The sequence below is a fragment of the Triturus cristatus genome, chromosome 4_1 (genome assembly GCF_964204655.1).
Source record: "Triturus cristatus chromosome 4_1, aTriCri1.1, whole genome shotgun sequence".
Lineage (NCBI taxonomy): Eukaryota > Metazoa > Chordata > Amphibia > Caudata > Salamandridae > Triturus > Triturus cristatus.
In genome coordinates this window covers 325419553-325438948 of record NC_140585.1, presented here as the reverse complement: position 1 = coordinate 325438948, position 19396 = coordinate 325419553, and the positions used below count along the sequence as shown (strand labels likewise).

Below are 19396 nucleotides of genomic sequence, written 5' to 3'. Positions count from 1 at the left end.
ATGCAGAATCGGTTTTAAACCACCCTGAATTTGTCATGACTGCCTTTTTTTCCAGGCTTTCCTCCTCAATAAATTTTGGCAGGTTTGACCACCATAATATGTGAGGAAAAACTGTGAAGGTGTAATAATTATCACACATCTCATGGACCAGAATTTAGCCCTTAGCTTGGAATGGTGGCCTAAACTGGCAATTTATTTGCTGCAGAAAGAATGAGGTTAACGTGCCATAATAGCTCTCAGGTACGTTGAACTGTAATTTAACTAATCGACACACATGCAGAATTTGCTCCCCTGGGGCCAGATGTATCAAGGGGTTTACTGTTCGCAATTGGGCCGATTTGCAGAATCGGCCCGTTTGCGAACGGTAAAAACCCTTTTGGGATGTATCAACCCAAAAAGCATTCACAAAATAGGTAATCGCAATTTTTGTGATTACCTATTTTGAGAATGCAGTTATATCATGTGTGTGCGCCACATGTGAACACTTACCTTTTTTGGGGGTGCATCAGGGGGCCTTATGTCCCCCTGGCACCCTTGCAATTGCATTCGCAATTTGTGATTACTTATTTGGTAATCGCAAATTGCGAATGCCTTCCCATTCATTCCTATGGGTCTCTAGGCCCATGGGGATAAATGGGAAGGCATTCCATAATAGCGAATCGCAATGTGCGATTCGCTAATAGGGAAAGTTAAGGATGCGCAAAAAAATTTGCAAATCCTACGTACATTGCATTTTGTGATTCTAAAATAACGAATCGGTAAAATGCTCTATTAAAGAATCGTGAAAGCAATTCTTGGTACATCTGGCCTATGGCTCTCTTTGGCAGTGCATGAGGAATTGTGTGATGCAACAGTCTAGATTTCTGTTGTGAGAGAAAAAAAGATTTTTTTAATTCTAACGTGGTTCTTTGTGGCGTCAAACCACCACCATCAACAAAATCACTTTTCCCCCAATTAATGTATCGCTTTTTGTTCTCCTCTCTTTTACTGAGATCTTTTACATTGTGCTCCAGGTGTCATACACATAACTTGGATTGTCAACGTCTGACTTTCTCCTTTCTCGTGAGAATCATCTAAAGCAATAAACACGGAATGGCTTTCATAAAAAGGAATATTACCTGAGCTGCTTTGAAAATATAATTTGACAAATATTAAAATCTGTTTGTTAAATTATCAGTAGTATTCACAAGTGCAGCTGCAGCAATACAAGGAACCAGCATGGTTCGGCCCATCAGATTTCATGTGGATACAAGACTGTAGTCTTTTTAGGTGCACTTATACTTACAAGTACCAAGGGATGGTCATCTGGCAAGTTCAATGTTGTCAGTGGGCCCGATTCACAGAACTAACTTAAGACAAAATCCTAAACTTACTACCATTTACTCATTTTGGTATTCACAGAATGCACTTACTCATTGATGAGTAAGTGCCTTCTGTGAATACCAAAATGAGTAAGTGCCTTCTGTGAATACCAAAATGAGTAAATGGTAGTAAGTTTAGGATTTTGTCTTAAGTTAGTTCTGTGAATCGGGCACAATGTGCACACCATTGCCAGCTGTGCTTTGAGGGTACTAAAGGCCCCTCCACAATTCCTGATGCTTCTTGTCGATACCTTCGGTGCAATGAAAAACAATTCTCATGATTCATTCTTAAAATTAGCTCCCCTATCTGATTGTAAAGATTTTGGCAAACTGAATCTACGTATCCACACACTTAACAAGAGCTTGTATACAGAGAGATCATCACATCCCTTGGTTGGGAGGGCCTCAACCCTCCTGCAAAATAAACATATACCAAACTGTGCTTTAGCTCAATGCATGATTTCATTTCAACAAAATCTAACTGTGGCCTTGTGAAACGACCTTATGACTTCCTGTGTGACTCATGGTCACTGTTGTTCTTTTGCCGGTGTTCACCCGCTGGCAGGTACTGCCCCTGACACAGCTCTGAAACATGAATTAAACCAATACCTTTTAAATAATGATGACATGCATGCAAGCTCCACCCACATGTGTAGTTCCATGAACATACCTTGCCACTGCAGCAACGTGGAATCAGGCAAAGCAATTATTCTGTCACTAGAAATCTAGACTTCATTTACTTAGTTTGAACAAACAACTTGTTCGCATCCTTTCCTTTCATTCTCTGGCACCTCACGCTGCAGTTTCCTCAACACCTCGAGTGATTGAGCTGAAATAGACAAGAAAGTATTGACATTTTCCTTTTCACATGCTGATGCTGCATTATTTCTCAATGTAACAGAGGCAGAGCACAGTACAGTACAGCTGGATCAGCAAAATTGTTTGCTGTCAAATCTATGTCATCTCCCCTGTTGTGTGAGGCACATTTAATTACAGCACCTTTTTCTAGAAACTTCAGTGTTTCTAACAAATCTGGAATTTGTGGCCCGTTTCCTATTGGGGTGCCAGCAGATGCCAAGAAACTTTTTCGTGACCATTACTCCCAAATTCACGGATCCGTCTAAACCTGCACTGATGATCTGTATAGATTGTAACAGTCAATCCATTGGCTAAACTATATGCTCTTGCAATTGCAATGAATTCTGCCACTTGTGCTGCACTTTCAATTCATAAGTATAATGCTTCCAAAATATACGTCACTGTGCAGACTGCATATGCTGCTCAAGAGTTCCAAAATTGTATCTCAGATAAGAACCATCTACAATTAAAATAAAATCAGCCAACTATAATGGTTCATCTTGAATATACAGTCTGGGTTTGGTACACAACTGCGTCTCATCAATACAATGATGGTCACTTCAATCCATTTCATTGTCAGCTTCTTTTCCTAGCAAATGCATGCGCTTCAGCATTTAATTGAAATGTTTTTTACTGCCAGTATAATCTACTCTTATTTAGACAATCAACTATTTGTAAGATGCTGGATATGTCTATGCGTCAGCAAGGCCTAACCTGAATGAGAAACCAGCACAATAAGTGGGTGTCCCATCACAATTGTCTCACTTTTGCCAGAGCAAGTGCCATAGAAGTAGCTGATACACTTTTCATGCAAACAAGGAGCGTGGTGGCCACGACATCTAGTCTAGCAATGGGCCATTAACCCTCCACCCTTTGCTGCTGTGTGAGCAATTAAAGTGCACACCCATCTGTAGTGTCCTGAGGAGTGGACACTAGGACCGGGGAGAGGGCAATGCCCAGGGCAGGTCACTGGACACCAGTTCCCGTCAGGGGGAGGCTAAGGGGCAGTACACAGAAAGGGATGACCAGGAGCAGACGCGCTGCATGCTAGCTGCCTAATGTACAGACAGTAAAGAATACTTGCACCTACTGCGTGGTGGTGGTCATTGCAGGGCAAGCGACGCGACAACTGGCTAGTCCAAAGTGCCCAGCAGAGAAAGAACATCGGTGTGGGAGCCCACCCCGGCGCTGCTGACACAAGTAAGCACAGCGCGAAACTGACCAAGCAGCCGAGAAAAGGAAATCAAGACTCTCCCGTGCGTGAGTTTTCAACAAACTCTCGCGAGAGGAGGTGGCCATTTTGGGGTCAGGCAAAAGACCCAATCAGCATCCAAGATAGATGGTGGCCATTTTAGAGAGTCAGGCAAAGTCCCAGACAGCGCGAAATCGCGCGAGAGTGCGGCGGCCATCTTGGAGTCAGGGAAATTGGGCCAATCACAGCACAGGAAGGCCGGGAGGCCATTTTAAGTCAGGCAAAAAAGTAAAATAAAGCCAAAACAACGAAAAAAAAAGAGGAATAAAAGCAGAAAACGTGCTAAACAAAGGAAATAGCAAGAGGAAGAACAAATAAGGCAACAACTAAAGGCACCAAGAGTAAAGGAAGAAAGAAAGAAAGAAAAGGAGAGAACAAAGGAAATGGGTGACGAAGACACAAGGAGCACACAAGCTGTGTTCCGCAGGCCACTGCCATTTAACATATCGGAACTATAAGCAGGCATCAGATGGGAGAGACGGATACGACAACTGGAACGCTACATGCGCGCAACGGACGTCGCGGATAACAAACAGCTAGATCTGCTGGTTAACCTTGCAGGGGACGAGATAGAAGACCTAATAATGACATTCCCGAGTGAAAAGACGACGGACTACAAAGGCGCGAAAGCGTGCCTCACGGAGAAATTCGACCCCCAACGCAACATCGATTTTGAAAGGTACACGTTCAATACGGCATGCCAACAATCAGAAGAGAGTATGGATGATTTTGCAACAAGATTGCGGAAGTTGGTGACATATTGCGAATTCGAAAAGTTCAACAATGAAGAAGCAATACGACTGCGTCTCATTGAAGGGTGTCAGTCAGTAGAGTTCAGGGCACGCATTCTAAAAGAACCAACAACACTTGAGAAAATACTGACGATGGCCCGCACAGAAGCGCGGACCACGGAACATGCCAAGCAAATACAAATGGGAAAAGAAAAAGGAATGGCTATGGTGCACCGGATCACAGAAAACTTTAAAAGGAATGATAACAGGGAGCAACAACATCCCAGGAAACCATCCGCCACATGCTGCAGGTGCGGCCTTGAATTTCCACACATTGGCACCTGCCCAGCAATGGGCCAGAAATGCAGAAAATGCAACAGGGACAACCATTTTGCAAGCGCCTGCATGAGCTGGCAAGACAGGTGATACGACCAGTGCACAACAGTTTCAACTACAGTGACAACATCCTAGTATTTGGGAAATCGGACGAAGAACATGATGGCGCCCTACGGCAAGTGTGTAAACAGCTGGAGCAGGCCGGGCTAACACTGAATGGTGAAAAGTGAGAGCTAGGGAGAACAGAACTGATATTCTTTGGGCACATATTCTCAAAAAGGGGGATGAGGCCTGTTAGACCTGACATCCTTGGCGTGGGTTTTTCCCCTATCTTTTGCCTCTGCTACCTGGATTTTTGATGCTATGCTGGATTTCGTTTTGCTGGTTTAGATGCTTTGGACACTCTGCCACTGCTAATCAGTGCCAGAGTGTAAGTGCTCCCTGTGTAAAATATCGTATTGATTGGATATACCTGATTGGCATATCTGTATCACCATGAAGTCCCTAGTAAAGTGCACTGTGCTTGCCAGGGCTGGTGATGACAGATGCTACTAGTGGGTCTGCAGCGCTGGTTGCGCCACCCACCTGTGTAGCTCTAAAACAGTGTCTCAGGCCTGCCGCCGCAGGCCTGCCTGCAGCCCCGGACTGCCATGTCCTCCTGGCCAGTGTCCACACTGGCCGGGCCTAACCCTTCCCTTTTCGTACACGTCAGTCATCCCTATAGAAGGCCCAAGGTACCCCCTGGGCAGGGTGCAGTGTATGTAGAAGGTAGAGCATGTACTAGTGCAGGTAACATGTTCTGGTAGTGAACACCGGCCATTTTGTGTGTTCACTACTGCAAGGTTATCTTGTTCCATAGGCTAACATGGGGGAGGCGGGTGCCAATGGCTATCCGCCTATCTTCTCATAGGAACAAGATAAGACATGAGTGTTTGATATCCCTGAGCTCAGCATTTAATAACACATCTTGTAGGAGAGGTTGTTTTTAAATCCTGAGTTGGAGAATAGTACTTTTTAGAGAGTAGCTGTTCTCTTGTCTGACCCTTCTGTGTGCCTGGGCGCGCTTGTGGATTGACTGTCTGGTTTGAGAGTGACAGGGGCTGGGGATCCCCCGGGAGGTTGGCTGAGTCAGCCCTCTGCTGAATGGCGACATTTGCAAGGAGAGTGGAGGGAGGAGATAGCACCTGGGATTGAATAGGGCTGTGCCTGCCTGCCACTCTACTGGCTCCACCTCCTGCTGGGCGGCTGACGACTCTGCCCCTCGCTCTGAAAAGAATGTAGAGGCCAGGAAAACAAAGTGCTCCAGCAACACCCAGAACTGGATCAGACCGGGCTCAGGACCCACTTGCACAAAGACTTCAAAGACTTTTAGGGGTATAAGTACAAGACCCCTGACAACAGATTTTTAGATTCGACCATCGAGAGGAACCGCTGCTGAAAGACGGACCGCTGAAGAACTAAAGGAAGATTGCCGTGCTGTGTGCTCTAAAGGCTGACCTGTTCTGCTGTACAACTGAAGCTGAGGAGGAGAGGGGGTTTGCTGTGTGCTGACCCTATCTACTTGACCAAACAAGACTTTGCTGTGTGCTGTGTCTTCAACTGAATCTCCAAGGGCCTGAGAAGAGCTGGCCTCCTGTTTCGCAACCCAGGGATAGAAAGGTTGCCAAGAACTCAAGACTCTGCTGTGTCCCACCTGCGCTGCTGTGTGCCGCAGGGACCGTGGACTGTTCTACCAAGCTTCTCAACATCGGCCTGTGAGGTAGGCTGGCTGCTCTCTGTCTTGCTGGAGAGTCCGATCCAGGCCTGACACCGGTTGCCGCATCAAGAAGATCGACGTGCTCATCGGCACGTGCCTTGCCGCGACCCGGAGGCCTGAAGCAGATCGAGAGTCGTATTTCCCTGCTCTACGAAGCTGCGCTGTGAGTGGCTGACTCCGGTGACGTCGACATCGTCACTGGGGGCTCGTCGAGGGAGTTGTGGAATCCTTGCACCGAACAGCCCGAGGAGTGCTTGTACAACGAGTGCAGCGACACTGCCGGAGCAACGTAGCTGCCTAAACATCGAGAGCCTACAAACTGATTCATTCTCAGTGAGTATCGAATCACACAAGAGACTAGAGACTATCATCTTACGATCCCGACCAACCAAGAAAGCGAATATTGTGTAAACCTGTGATGCTTGATTTCAACTGCGGAAACTAGATAAAGATATATTATTTTTGATATAACTCACCTGTGTGGTCTAAGTTTGTGGTGTGCGGAGGGGGGATCATTGTGGTGTCTACGTGCAAATACCTTACACATTGCCTTGGGGATAAGCCTGTCTGCTCGAGCCAAGCTACCTAGAGGGTGAGCAGGGGTTATCTACCGTGTGTGTCCCTGTACCCTGACTAGAAGCAAGGGTCCCTATTTGGTCTAAGGTGAATACCTCTGCCAACTAGAGACCCCCAGATCTAACATTGGTGGTCAGCGGTGCGGATTAGAACCAGTATTTGCACTTGACCTGCAGTGATTCTTCGTACATCACTAATCTAGTAAGCAGTTGCATCGCACGAAGTTTTTTTGCGAAGACTATTCTTGGAGGATCGACGAAGCATCATGTCTCTGAATGGAGTAGGTGAGGAGTCGGAATTGCAATTCGAAGTGAAAAAGTTGCTCGAATATAAGAAGGAGCAACTCAAGCAATTCTGCAAGCAGCTTGGATGCCCAGCGAAGGGCAGCGCCAACAAGACAGAGCTACAGAAAGCTCTAAGGGCCTGGTGGGAGGCCAAGAATGGCGCAACCGAGGAAACTACTGAAGGGGATGGTACACCGGAGCACGGATTTGGATCCGATGATCTGCCAGTGAATAGGCCAGCGTCTAGGGCTGGCAGCGCCCACTCCAGTAGGAGCCTCTCTCCAGAGGAGCTGGAGGAAAACCAGAGGGTTAGGGCCCATGAGATTGAACTTTTTAAGCTCAAAGCTCAAGCGGAGGAAAGGAAACTGCGCCTTGACAGTGAGAAAGAGGCGGAGGAGAGGAGGAATGCTCTCGCTTTGGAAGAGAAGAAACTCCAGTTGGCTCATGAGTTGAGCATGAGGGAGCTGGACATTAAAGCCAAACAAGTGGCGTCCAGTCCGAATGGTGGCAGCGCACAACCAGTACAGGCGGGTAAAGTATACATACCGAAAGATTTGGTGCAGAATTATCAGAGGGGTGAGGATATCTATGCGTGGTTTAGATCCTATGAGCTTGCCTTGAAGATGAATGAAGTGCCCGAGAAGAGTTGGGGAGCAGGTTTTTGGAAGCATTTTGAGGCCTCTGGGAGGGATGTCTTAGCACCCTTAGAAGCAGCAGGGACCTTAACCTACCCCACTATGAAGGAGGCCTTATGCCTCAGGTATGGGCTTACACCAGAACAGTACCGCCAGAAGTTTAGGAACTTCAAGAAACTTGATTCGAGTACGTGGGTGGAGTGTGTGAGTATGTACACGCGTGCACTGGAAGGTTGGATAAAGGGCAGCAAAGTTACTGATTATGTGGGGTTGTGTCACTTGATTAGTTGGGAGTACTTGAGTAGTCTATGTGTTCCAGAGCTGCGCCAGCATCTTTTAGACAGCAAGTTAACTGATCCCAGTGAGCTTGCAAAAGAGGCAGACCGCTGGACTAGCACCAGGGTCAACAAAGGGGTGGTAAGTATGCCAGCCAAGGGTGGACAGGGTCCCCAGCAGAAAGGTGGGGAGGACAAGGGTAACAGTAAGGAGTTCTCTAAAGGGCCCCAAAACAGTTCCCAGGAGAAGGAGTCCCAAGCCCCCAAGCCTAAGAGGTCTTGGCCCCCTAAGGGCAACAGACCACCGCCTACTTGCTATGCTTGTAGGGAAGTGGGGCACATCGCCCCTAAATGTCCCAAGAAACCCCCAGCACCAGCTGCTGCTCCAGTCCCAGGGTTAGCTAGTGTAGCTTTGGGAGGGGATTTGATTTCCAGTGGGGAAGAGGGATTAGCTATGATGACCCTTGTCTCGTTAGGAGACCAAGAGATGGTCCAGGATACCTTGATACCCGCTAACACTAAGAAATACGGGCAAAAGGTGACCATCAATGAGAGGGAGATAGAGGCTCTGAGAGACACCGGGGCTAGTGTGACATCTGTCAGGTGTCAGTGGGTGTCTGAAGAGTAAGTCATTCCCAATGTGCTCCGCCCCGTAGTGGCAGCTGACACTTCAGTTCGCCTCTGCAAGTTGGCGCGTGTTCCCTTTACATGGGGGGGGAGTCTCTGGTACCTTGGAAGTCTGTGTCAGTGATGCCTTGCCGGTAGATTGTCTGTTGGGTAATGACCTGGAGAGTTCTCCATGGAAGGACGTAGAGCACAGAACTCACTTGGAGATGTTAGGACTGCCAGCTTGGATCTGTGTATCCACACGTGCCATGACAGCCAGTAAGGGTGGATTAGTAGAACTGGAGCCTGGAACGATGGCCCAGGAACCTGCCAGGAGGGGAAGGGGCAGAGGGCGCGGGAAACCGGCCCCCACTGTTCCCACGGTCCAGGAGGAAGCAGAACCTGAGGGGGATGCCCTGGAACCTACAGGGGAGCAGGTGGCCGAACTGGGGGAGTTGCCTGAGCTGACCCATTGGCAGCAAGAGGGTGGCCCCTCCAGGGAGGAATTCTGCCAGGCTCAGAAGGAGTGCCCTTCTCTCGTCGGTGTGCGGCAGCAGGCTGCAGACCAGGCAGCAGGCCTAGGGTCCAAGGAACATTTGATTTACTGGGAGGATGACTTACTGTATAGTGAGCCTAAGTTCGCTGAGCCCGGTGCAGCCCGTGTGCTGGTGGTACCCGAGCGCTTCAGGAACTTCTTACTGGGTCTGGCTCACGACGTGCCTCTCGCAGGACATCTGGGGCAAGACAAGACCTATCACAGGCTTGTCACCCACTTCTACTGGCCCCAGATGAAGAAGCACGTCGGTACCTTTTGTAAGTCTTGCCAAACCTGTCAAGCCAGTGGTAAGAGCGGAGGGAAGTGCGTGGCGCCCCTCCAGCCGTTTCCTGTAGTGAGCACCCCTTTCGAGCGGGTGGGCATTGATATCGTAGGGCCCCTGGATCCCAAGACCGCCTTAGGCAACAGGTTTATCCTGGTTTTGGTGGATCACGCCACTCGGTACCCGGAAGCAGTCCCTCTCAGGACAATCACAGCACCCGTGGTGGGCCGTGCATTGATGGGGATCTTTTCCCGTGTGGGGTTCCCCCGAGAGGTGGTCTCCGACCGGGGTACCAACTTCATCTCTAGGTATATGAAGTCTCTGTGGGAGGAGTGTGGAGTAACTTATAAGTTCACCACTCCTTACCACCCTCAAGGAAATGGGTTGGTTGAAAGGTTCAACCGCACCCTGAAAGGTATGATTATGGGCCTAGCGGAGCCCATGAGACGAAAGTGGGACGTCTTGTTACCATGCCTGTTGTTTGCCTACAGGGAGGTGCCTCAGAAGTCCTTAGGGTTCAGCCCCTTTGAACTGCTGTATGGCCACCCTGTTAGAGGACCTCTCACACTGGTGAAGGAGGGGTGGGAGAAATCCCGTGGGAAAACCCCCCCAGGATGTGTTCAGCTATGTGCTGGCCATCCGCAACCAAACGTAGCGCTTCAGGAAGCTCGCTCAGGAGAACCTAGAAGCCAGCCAGGAGGAGATGAAAAGATGGTACGACCAGAATACCACTCTGGTAGAATTTCATCCCGGGCAGAAAGTGTGGGTAATGGCGCCGGTGGAGCCTTGTGCGCTCCGTGACAAGTGGACCGGGCCATATGAGGTGGTAGAGCGCAAGAGTGAGGTGACCTACCTGATCAACATGAAGACTCCTAGGCAGCCCCTTAGAGTCTTGCATGCGAACCGCCTCAAACCCCACTTCGAGAGGTCTGAAGTGACGATGCTCATGGCTACAGATGACGGTGGGGAGGAGGATAGTGATCCTCTCCCTGACCTCCTGGCAACCAAGGAGCAAGACGGGTCAGTGGATGGTGTGGTCCTCTCGCCCACCCTGACCCCAGAGCAGCAGAGAGACTGTCGCCAGGTGTTGGGTCAGTTTGCCTCCCTGTTCTCCCTGACACCAGGTGTCACCAATTGGTGCGTCCATGATGTGGACACTGGAGATAGCCTGCCTGTGAAACAGAAGTTTTACAGAGTAGCTGACAAGGTCAGGGCCAGCATCAAGGAAGAAGTTTCCAAGATGTTGGCGTTAGGGGTAATTGAGCCCTCTAGCAGTCCCTGGGCTAGCCCAGTGGTCCTTGTTCCCAAGAAATCTGCTACACCCGGTGGCCCGTCAGAACTTCGGTTTTGCGTGGACTACCGCGGGCTCAATGCGGTCACCAAGACTGACGCACACCCCATCCCCAGAGCTGATGAGCTCGTGGATCGGTTAGGAGCTGCCCGGTACCTCAGCACCTTCGATTTGACTTCGGGGTACTGGCAGATTGCCTTAACTGACGGGGCAAAGGAGAGGTCGGCATTTTCAACGCCAGAGGGGCACTTCCAGTTTCGCGTCATGCCCTTTGGATTGAAAAATGCCCTTGCCACCTTCCAGAGACTGGTCAACCGGGTACTGACCGGGCTGGAGCAATTCAGCGCCACATACCTGGATGACATTGCTGTGTTCAGCTCCACTTGGGAGGAACACTTGCAACACCTCTGTGAAGTGTTGAGGGCGCTGCAGAAGGCAGGCCTCACTATCAAGGCCAGTAAGTGCCAGATAGGGCAGGGATCAGTGGTGTATTTGGGACACCAGGTGGGGAGCGGCCAGGTGGCGCCCCTACAGGCGAAGATCGATACCATTCTGGCTTGGGAACCCCCCAAGACGCAGACAGAGGTGAGAGCCTTTCTAGGACTCACCGGGTATTACAGACGGTTCATCAAGGGATACGGCACCATTGTTGCCCCCTTGACGGAACTAACCTCTAGAGATCAGCCCAGGAAAGTGGACTTTACGGTGGAACACCGTCCCGGTACAGAGCACGCCAATGCTGATGGTCTGTCCAGGTTTTTCCGCCTTAGCGATGAGAACTCCCAAGAGGGTGGGTAGTTCTCCCCACTTTCAGCTGGAGGGGACACGTGTTAGACCTGACATCCTTGGCGTGGGTTTTTCCCCTATCTTTTGCCTCTGCTACCTGGATTTTTGATGCTATGCTGGATTTCGTTTTGCTGATTTGGATGCTTTGGACACTCTGCCACTGCTAATCAGTGCCAGAGTGTAAGTGCTCCCTGTGTAAAATATCGTATTGATTGGATATACCTGATTGGCATATCTGTATCACCATGAAGTCCCTAGTAAAGTGCACTGTGCACTGTGTGTGCCAGGGCTGGTGATGACAGATGCTACTAGTGGGTCTGCAGCGCTGGTTGCGCCACCCACCTGTGTAGCTCTAAAACAGTGTCTCAGGCCTGCCGCCGCAGGCCTGCCTGCAGTCCCCGGACTGCCATGTCCTCCTGGCCAGTGTCCACACTGGCCGGGCCTAACCCTTCCCTTTTCGTACACGTCAGTCATCCCTATGGAAGGCCCAAGGTACCCCCCTGGGCAGGGTGCAGTGTATGTAGAAGGTAGAGCATGTACTAGTGCAGGTAACATGTTCTGGTAGTGAACACCGGCCATTTTGTGTGTTCACTACTGCAAGGTTATCTTGTTCCATAGGCTAACATGGGGGAGGCGGGTGCCAATGGCTATCTGCCTATCTTCTCATAGGAACAAGATAAGACATGAGTGTTTGACCTCCCTGAGCTCAGCATTTAATAACACATCTTGTAGGAGAGGTTGTTTTTAAATCCTGAGTTGGAGAATAGTACTTTTTAGAGAGTAGCTGTTCTCTTGTCTGACCCTTCTGTGTGCCTGGGCGCGCTTGTGGATTGACTGTCTGGTTTGAGAGTGACAGGGGCTGGGGATCCCCCGAGAGGTTGGCTGAGTCAGCCCTCTGCTGAATGGCGACATTTGCAAGGAGAGTGGAGGGAGGAGATAGCACCTGGGATTGAATAGGGCTGTGCCTGCCTGCCACTCTACTGGCTCCACCTCCTGCTGGGCGGCTGACGACTCTGCCCCTCGCTCTGAAAAGAATGTAGAGGCCAGGAAAACAAAGTGCTCCAGCAACACCCAGAACTGGATCAGACCGGGCTCAGGACCCACTTGCACAAAGACTTCAAAGATTTTTAGGGGTATAAGTACAAGACCCCTGACAACAGATTTTTAGATTCGACCATCGAGAGGAACCTCTGCTGAAAGACGGACCACTGAAGAACTAAAGGAAGATTGCCGTGCTGTGTGCTCTAAAGTCTGACCTGTTCTGCTGTACAACTGAAGCTGAGGAGGAGAGGGGGTCTTGCTGTGTGCTGACCCTATCCACTTGACCAAACAAGACTTTGCTGTGTGCTGTGTCTTCAACTGAATCTCCGCACCGATCCGGGCCTGACACCGGTTGCCGCATCAAGAAGATCGACGTGCTCATCGGCACCTGCCTTGCCGCGACCCGGAGGCCTGAAGCAGATCGAGAGTCGTATTTCCCTGCTCTACGAAGCCGCGCTGTGAGTGGCTGACTCCGGTGACGTCGACATCGTCACTGGGGGCTCGTCGAGGGAGTTGTGGAATCCTTGCACCGAACAGCCCGAGGAGCGCTTGTACAAAGAGTGCAGCGACACCGCCGGAGCAACGTAGCTGCCTAAACATCGAGAGCCTACAAACTGATTCATTCTCAGTGAGTATCGAATCACACAAGAGACTAGAGACTATCATCTTACGATCCCGACCAACCAAGAAAGCGAATATTGTGTAAACCTGTGATGCTTGATTTCAACTGCGGAAACTAGATAAAGATATATTATTTTTGATATAACTCACCTGTGTGGTCTAAGTTTGTGGTGTGCGGAGGGGGGATCATTGTGGTGTCTACGTGCAAATACCTTACACATTGCCTTGGGGATAAGCCTGTCTGCTCGAGCCAAGCTACCTAGAGGGTGAGCAGGGGTTATCTACCGTGTGTGTTCCTGTACCCTGACTAGAAGCAAGGGTCCCTATTTGGTCTAAGGTGAATACCTCTGCCAACTAGAGACCCCCAGATCTAACAAAGCCTGATCCCAGAAAAGTGGAGACGCTGAAGAGCACCAAGCCACCGTCAGATGTGGCAGAAATAAGATCATTCCTAGGCCTGGCAAGCTACTGTGCCAGATACATACAAGACTTTGCTACGGTGAGCACGCCGCTGAGCGAACTAACAAAACAAGGCCAGAAGTTTGTCTGGTCTCAACAATGCAATGAAGCGTTCGAAGAAATACGGAAGGCAGTGATGACTGTGGAGCACCTCGCATACTTTGACCCTCTGCTCTGCACCGAGCTGACGGTCGATGCCAGCCCAGTGGGGCTAGGAGCGATACTAGCACAACACTTGCCAGGAAATGAGTCACCAAGGAAGATTGTTTCATATGCCAGCAAAAGCCTGACAGACATTGAGAAGGCATACTCACAGCCGGAGAAAGAAAGCTTAGCGGTGGTATGGGCATGCGAGCATTACCACATGTTTGTGTACGGGAAGCCGTTCACCATCATCACAGACCACCAAGCACTGGTAACAATCTACGGCAACCCAGCGGCATAGATGCCACCCCGCATCGAGTGCTGGGGCAAAAGACTAATGGACTACGATTTCAAAATTGTCCACAAACCAGGGAAAGAACACAATCCGGCAGACTACATGTCACGGCATCCACTACCGCATGCAAAGAAAAAGGCCTCAATGGCAGAAGAATACTTAAACTTCGTGTTAAAGCAAAGCACGCCTGCACCAGTAACTCTAGCAGAAATAGAGAGAGAAACTGAAGAAGATGACACTCTACGAGCGGCCAGAGAAACGATGAGGCAACAAAGGTGGAGACATGTCAACAACAACTGCACATGGAAGGGAGGAGTAAACAAGGATGAGATGCTGGCTTTACAGAAGATACGCGGGGAGCTATCAGAGACAAATAGTGGAATAGTAATGCGGGGCACCAGGATAGTCATGCCAAGCTCACTACGGCGCCAAGTGGTTAGCATTGCACACGAGTCACACAGGGGCATTGTGGCGACAAAGAAGCTGCTGAGAGAAAAAGTGTGGTTCACGGTTTAGATCGTCTAGTCCAAGATACGATTGCAGCCTGTCACCTCTGTCAAACAACAGGTCCGCCAGCAAGACAGGAACCACTGCACATGTCGGAACTGCCAAGGGCTGTATGGACAACAATGGCTGCCGATTTCTTTGGACCTCTAGACGCGGGAACTTACCTACTGGTCATAATAGATGAATACTCCAGATTCCCCATTGTGAGACCAGTCTACTAGACGTCAGCAGCAGCAACCCTACCTGTTCTGGATGATATATTCGCAGCGTGGGGCTCACCAGAAACATTGAAAACTGATAATGGTCCTCCGTTCTCAGGAGAGGAATTCCGAAGGTTCATGGCTTACCTTGGAATACAGCACCGGAAGATAACACCACTATGGCCGCAAGCAAATGGCATGGTCGAAAGATTCATGGGAAACATCAAGAAGGCAGTCCAGAGGGCGAAGCTGTCACAGATTTCCCTGGGCCAAGCACTATGCCAAATACTGAGAGACTACAGAAACACCCCCATGGGTCTACAGGGAAATGCCCTGCGGAGCTGGTACTAGGGAGGACAAGCCGAACGAGGCTGCCGCAGGTAGAAGGACCAACAGCGTCAGGGCACGAGAGCGTGGCAGCAAAATATGAGGCGGCAAAGAGAAAAATGAAAGAATATGCTGATAGCAGATGACACGCCACCAGATCACATCTCCATGAAGGAGACACTGTAGTAGTACGACAGAGACAACAACGAAAATCAGACAGTCTATTCGCCCAAGACACGTTGGAGATAACAAAAGTAAAAGGAACAATGATCACAGCAGAATCAGACCGCCAACGAATCACAAGACACAGCTCACATTTTAAAGGTCTAAAAGAAGAAAAGGACGAAGAGCAAGTAACAGGCATCGAATAGACCACAAACCGGGAGTGCCACGGAACAGGTGCAGCAGAAGGCACCATGCCAAAGGAAGGCCAAGGACTTGTGACGAGGCCGAGAAGAGACATCATGAGACCAAAGAGACTAATAGAAGAAATGTGAGATGCCGCTCTGGGTAGCATCTTACTTGTCACATCCATCCATACCACCCTATCTTGCTACGGACTATACCTCACTAACTGTCCCATTTCTGAGTAATAACTAGTGTTACTGTCGTCACGTCTTTGTGACAAAGGGGGGGAGATGTAGTGTCCTGAGGAGTGGACACTAGGACCTGGGAGAGGGCAATGTCCAGGGCAGGTCACCCGACACCAGTTCCGGTCAGGGGGAGGCCAAGGGGCAGTACACAGGAAGGGATGACCAGAAGCAGACGCGCGGCATGCTAGCTGCCTAATGTACAGACAATAAAGAATAGTTGCACGTACTGCGTGGTGATGGTCATTGCAGGGCAAGCGACGCAACACCATCTCTCTCATGACAGAAGAAATACAAATATTACTCCTAATTTAGTATTCTTAGAGCACAGGCTATACACGTAGGGCCCGATTCACAGAACTAACTTAAGACAAAATCCTAAACTTACTACCATTTTGGTATTCACAGAAGGCACTTACTCATTTTGGTATTCACAGAAGGCACTTACTCATTTTGGTATTCACAGAAGGCACTTACTCATTTTGGTATTCACAGAAGTTAGGACTCCTAACTTTAGGACTCCTAAATGCCTTCTGTGAATACCGAAAGCCTTAAAATTAGGATTTTTCACAGTTTAGTAGTAGTATAGTTAGGACTCCTAACTTTAGGACTCCTAAATGCCTTTTCTGAATACTGAAAGTCTTAAAATTAGGATATTTCTCAATTTAGTAGTAGTAAACTTAGGACTCCTAACTTTAGGACTCCTAAATGCCTTCTGTGAATACCGAAAGCCTTAAAATTAGGATTTTTCTGAGTTTATTAGTAGTAAAGTTAGGAGTCCTAACTTTAGGACTCCTAAACTGAGAAAAATCCTAATATTAAGACTTTCGGTATTCACAGAAGGCATTTAGGAGTCCTAAAGTTAGGACTCCTAACTTCTGTGAATACCGAAGTGAGTAAGTGCCTTCTGTGAATACCAAAATGAGTAAGTGCCTTCTGTGAATACGAAAATGGTAGTAAGTTTAGGATTTTGTCTTAAGTTAGTTCTGTGAATCGGGCCCAAGGTGTGTCTGTGCTCCAGGAAGGCTTGCGTACATTTATTGTCCCAATGCATATGTAAATCTACTAATTCTGGTTCTGGAGAACTTTTGTTTTTAAATGCCTAAAACATGTTTATAATTCTCCATACCAACTGGAGAAAGCTTCTTTTGAGGGGCTTCACTGTTTTTTCTGTTGTCCACTGTTCTAAGTTCTTACACACAGTCCACAAATCTCGAGGCACAACAATGGAAAATATAGCATCCACATCTGTCCAAAGCACTTTTGAAAGGTTCCCAATCTTTTGCACTTCTGTATTCCATTTCTCTGGGCTTCTCTCTGAGCTGAGCAACATTCTAAGTACATGTATAGAGATCACTTCTCAACCAGGGCACATGCACTTCTCTCAATGGAAACTCCTTTTCTTGTTTGAATATATTTTTATATTTTGCTTAGATATTCAAAAGGACACGCATGCAAAAGACTATCCACACGCAGCGAAATATTACATATTCCTGACAGCTGGGGGAAAGAAAAAACATGTCAAAGTATCAGAATCAGATTCCTACGTGAAGAGCTGTAGACCCTGTAGTGCCCCCACCCTCCCCCCACTCCCTGCCATGGAGCCATCAAAAACTAAATCTACTGCCCCACATGGCAATGGAAAGCATTAGCTGAATCAGCATGCTATAACAGTATACATGACAGAGGTGTATAATGCCATCAGGCGTAGCTCAGCTTGGACGTTTCACAGATAATAGAGTCATTCACAGATCACCAGAAAAAGTAGGGTAAGCACAGTGTCAGTGGGAGTCTGCAATTAGGTATACAAGAAAAGGGTTTCAGATACAGTCATATTCAAGCAACTGATCGTTCACCTTATAGATTGATCTCTCAAAGGCAGCTAGAGAAAGCCATAGCTCCGTTCCAGTCTGCTATCTGAGTTGAAACATTAGACTTCCACTTTTGAAGAATACACATTTTTCCTGTGGCCAGTGAGGATGCTAGTCTTCAGTGCCATGGGAGGTCAGACCATTGATGGATTCCCTATCTTGCAAAAGTGCCAGCTATATTGAGTGGCGGACTGTAAATGACTGTGCGGTATGTTTTGCCTTCCAGACTGCCCTCCAAAAATTGGCAATGATCGGACAGGCCCAGACGATGTATATGATGTCAACACCCAGTTGACCACAGTGCTAGCAACTGGAGTAAGTGGCAATGTGGGCCCAGTGCCGGGTATGTAGGAACTTGGGTGAGTCATGCAGTATTATCTGAACTTTAGATGCTCTTGTAAGCCCCTGTCATGAAGAGGCATCAAGGTAGCCCATTCGTCGTCTTTATAGGCCTTCTTCCGTGACCACTCCCCTTGGGGGAATTTCTGTTTCGGGTTACAGTACAGATTTGAGATTATCACTGTGTAAATGCCAGAGATCATTTTTTTGCATGAACCCCACTTTTCAAGGTAGTCTTGGAAAGCAGAGGGTGAGGGCAACATAAAGTGTCGGCTGTTTCTTTTTCGACAGGCAGCTAACCAACTGCGTGTAGTAGAATTTTGACCTTGGAAGTCTGAACTCTGTCTGAAAGACACAGAAGTTTTTAATCCCCTTGTCCTGAAAATGTGGTTGGAGTGATCGAATGGTTTTAGAAATCCGTGGCACTCAGTAGACTGTGGAGCTGCCAATCTGGATTGCTGAGTTATTCCACTGAGTTAATCCAGAAGTAAGCAATGAAATGGAAAAAAGCGTCTTCTCCAAAGCTTCAGTATATTGCCTTCCATAGGTAGATTGACTTTTGTAACACCGAGTTGATGAGATCCTTGGATGACTGGAGAGCCTGGTATAGGACCAGTGGGCCGGTGGCATTGTTTTAAATGTGCCACTCGATAATAACCCAATCTGGAGTCTCAAGGGTTCCTTGGAAGTGATAAGTAAGTTAAGACAGTTGGTGGGCCATATAGTATTGTTCTTTCTGTGGGAGTCGTACGTTGCGGGCATCAATGTCTGCATATCGTTTAGATATGGTTACCGTGGGTCTTTCCTCACCCCAGCTGTTTGCCTAGGTGGTGATTAATGAGTTGCAGAATCTTGCGAGGGATACAAAGGTGGAGCATGCCGAACATGTAGTTGAAATGTGGGACCAGGAGCATTCTGAAAGTTTGGGTCATGCCCACTCAGGAAGAGCTGGAGACACTGCCATTTGAGGAAATCCCATTGCATCTGGTCTATAAAGGGCAAGATATTGTCTTGTGCCGTTCACTTGATCTTGTCACTGGGAGATCGTTCTATAGTTAATGACATGCAGTGGGTCACATCTAGTGGTATATGAGCTCTGTTGAATTCAAGCCAGAATACTCCGTCAATTAAAGCTTCATTAAACACCTCAGTTAGGAGGAGGACAGTTAGTTTGGATGTGATTTTGTAAAAGTCGATTGGAAAGCAGTCTTCCCTAGGGACCTTTCCAGTGAGCATGGTTTTAATAGCCTCAGTCAGTTCTCCCTCATAAGAACTTGGTCAAGCTCCGTTTGCATTTCTAAGGTCAGTTTTGGTTGTGGGCAAAGCCTGAAGAAAACTTTCCTCGCTCAGTAGGTCCTCCGACCCCTTGGACATGTATAGTATGGGAATAGTAAGCAGTAAATTCTCCCGTGATCTCTATCAGGGCAGTCATCAGTC

General features: G+C 48.4%; 1 protein-coding gene across 1 annotated transcript in view; it reads right to left on the bottom strand.

The window, feature by feature from the left end:
* The window catches only part of LOC146854879 (sodium- and chloride-dependent betaine transporter-like), an 898269-nt gene extending 896214 nt beyond the window's left edge, over positions 1–2055 (bottom strand). Inside the window, exon 1 of the mRNA XM_085652289.1 lies at positions 2032–2055. The gene's annotated coding sequence lies outside the window, so the exon portion shown is untranslated. The remainder of the gene's footprint in view (positions 1–2031) is intronic.
* Positions 2056–19396: the final 17341 nt, after the last annotated feature.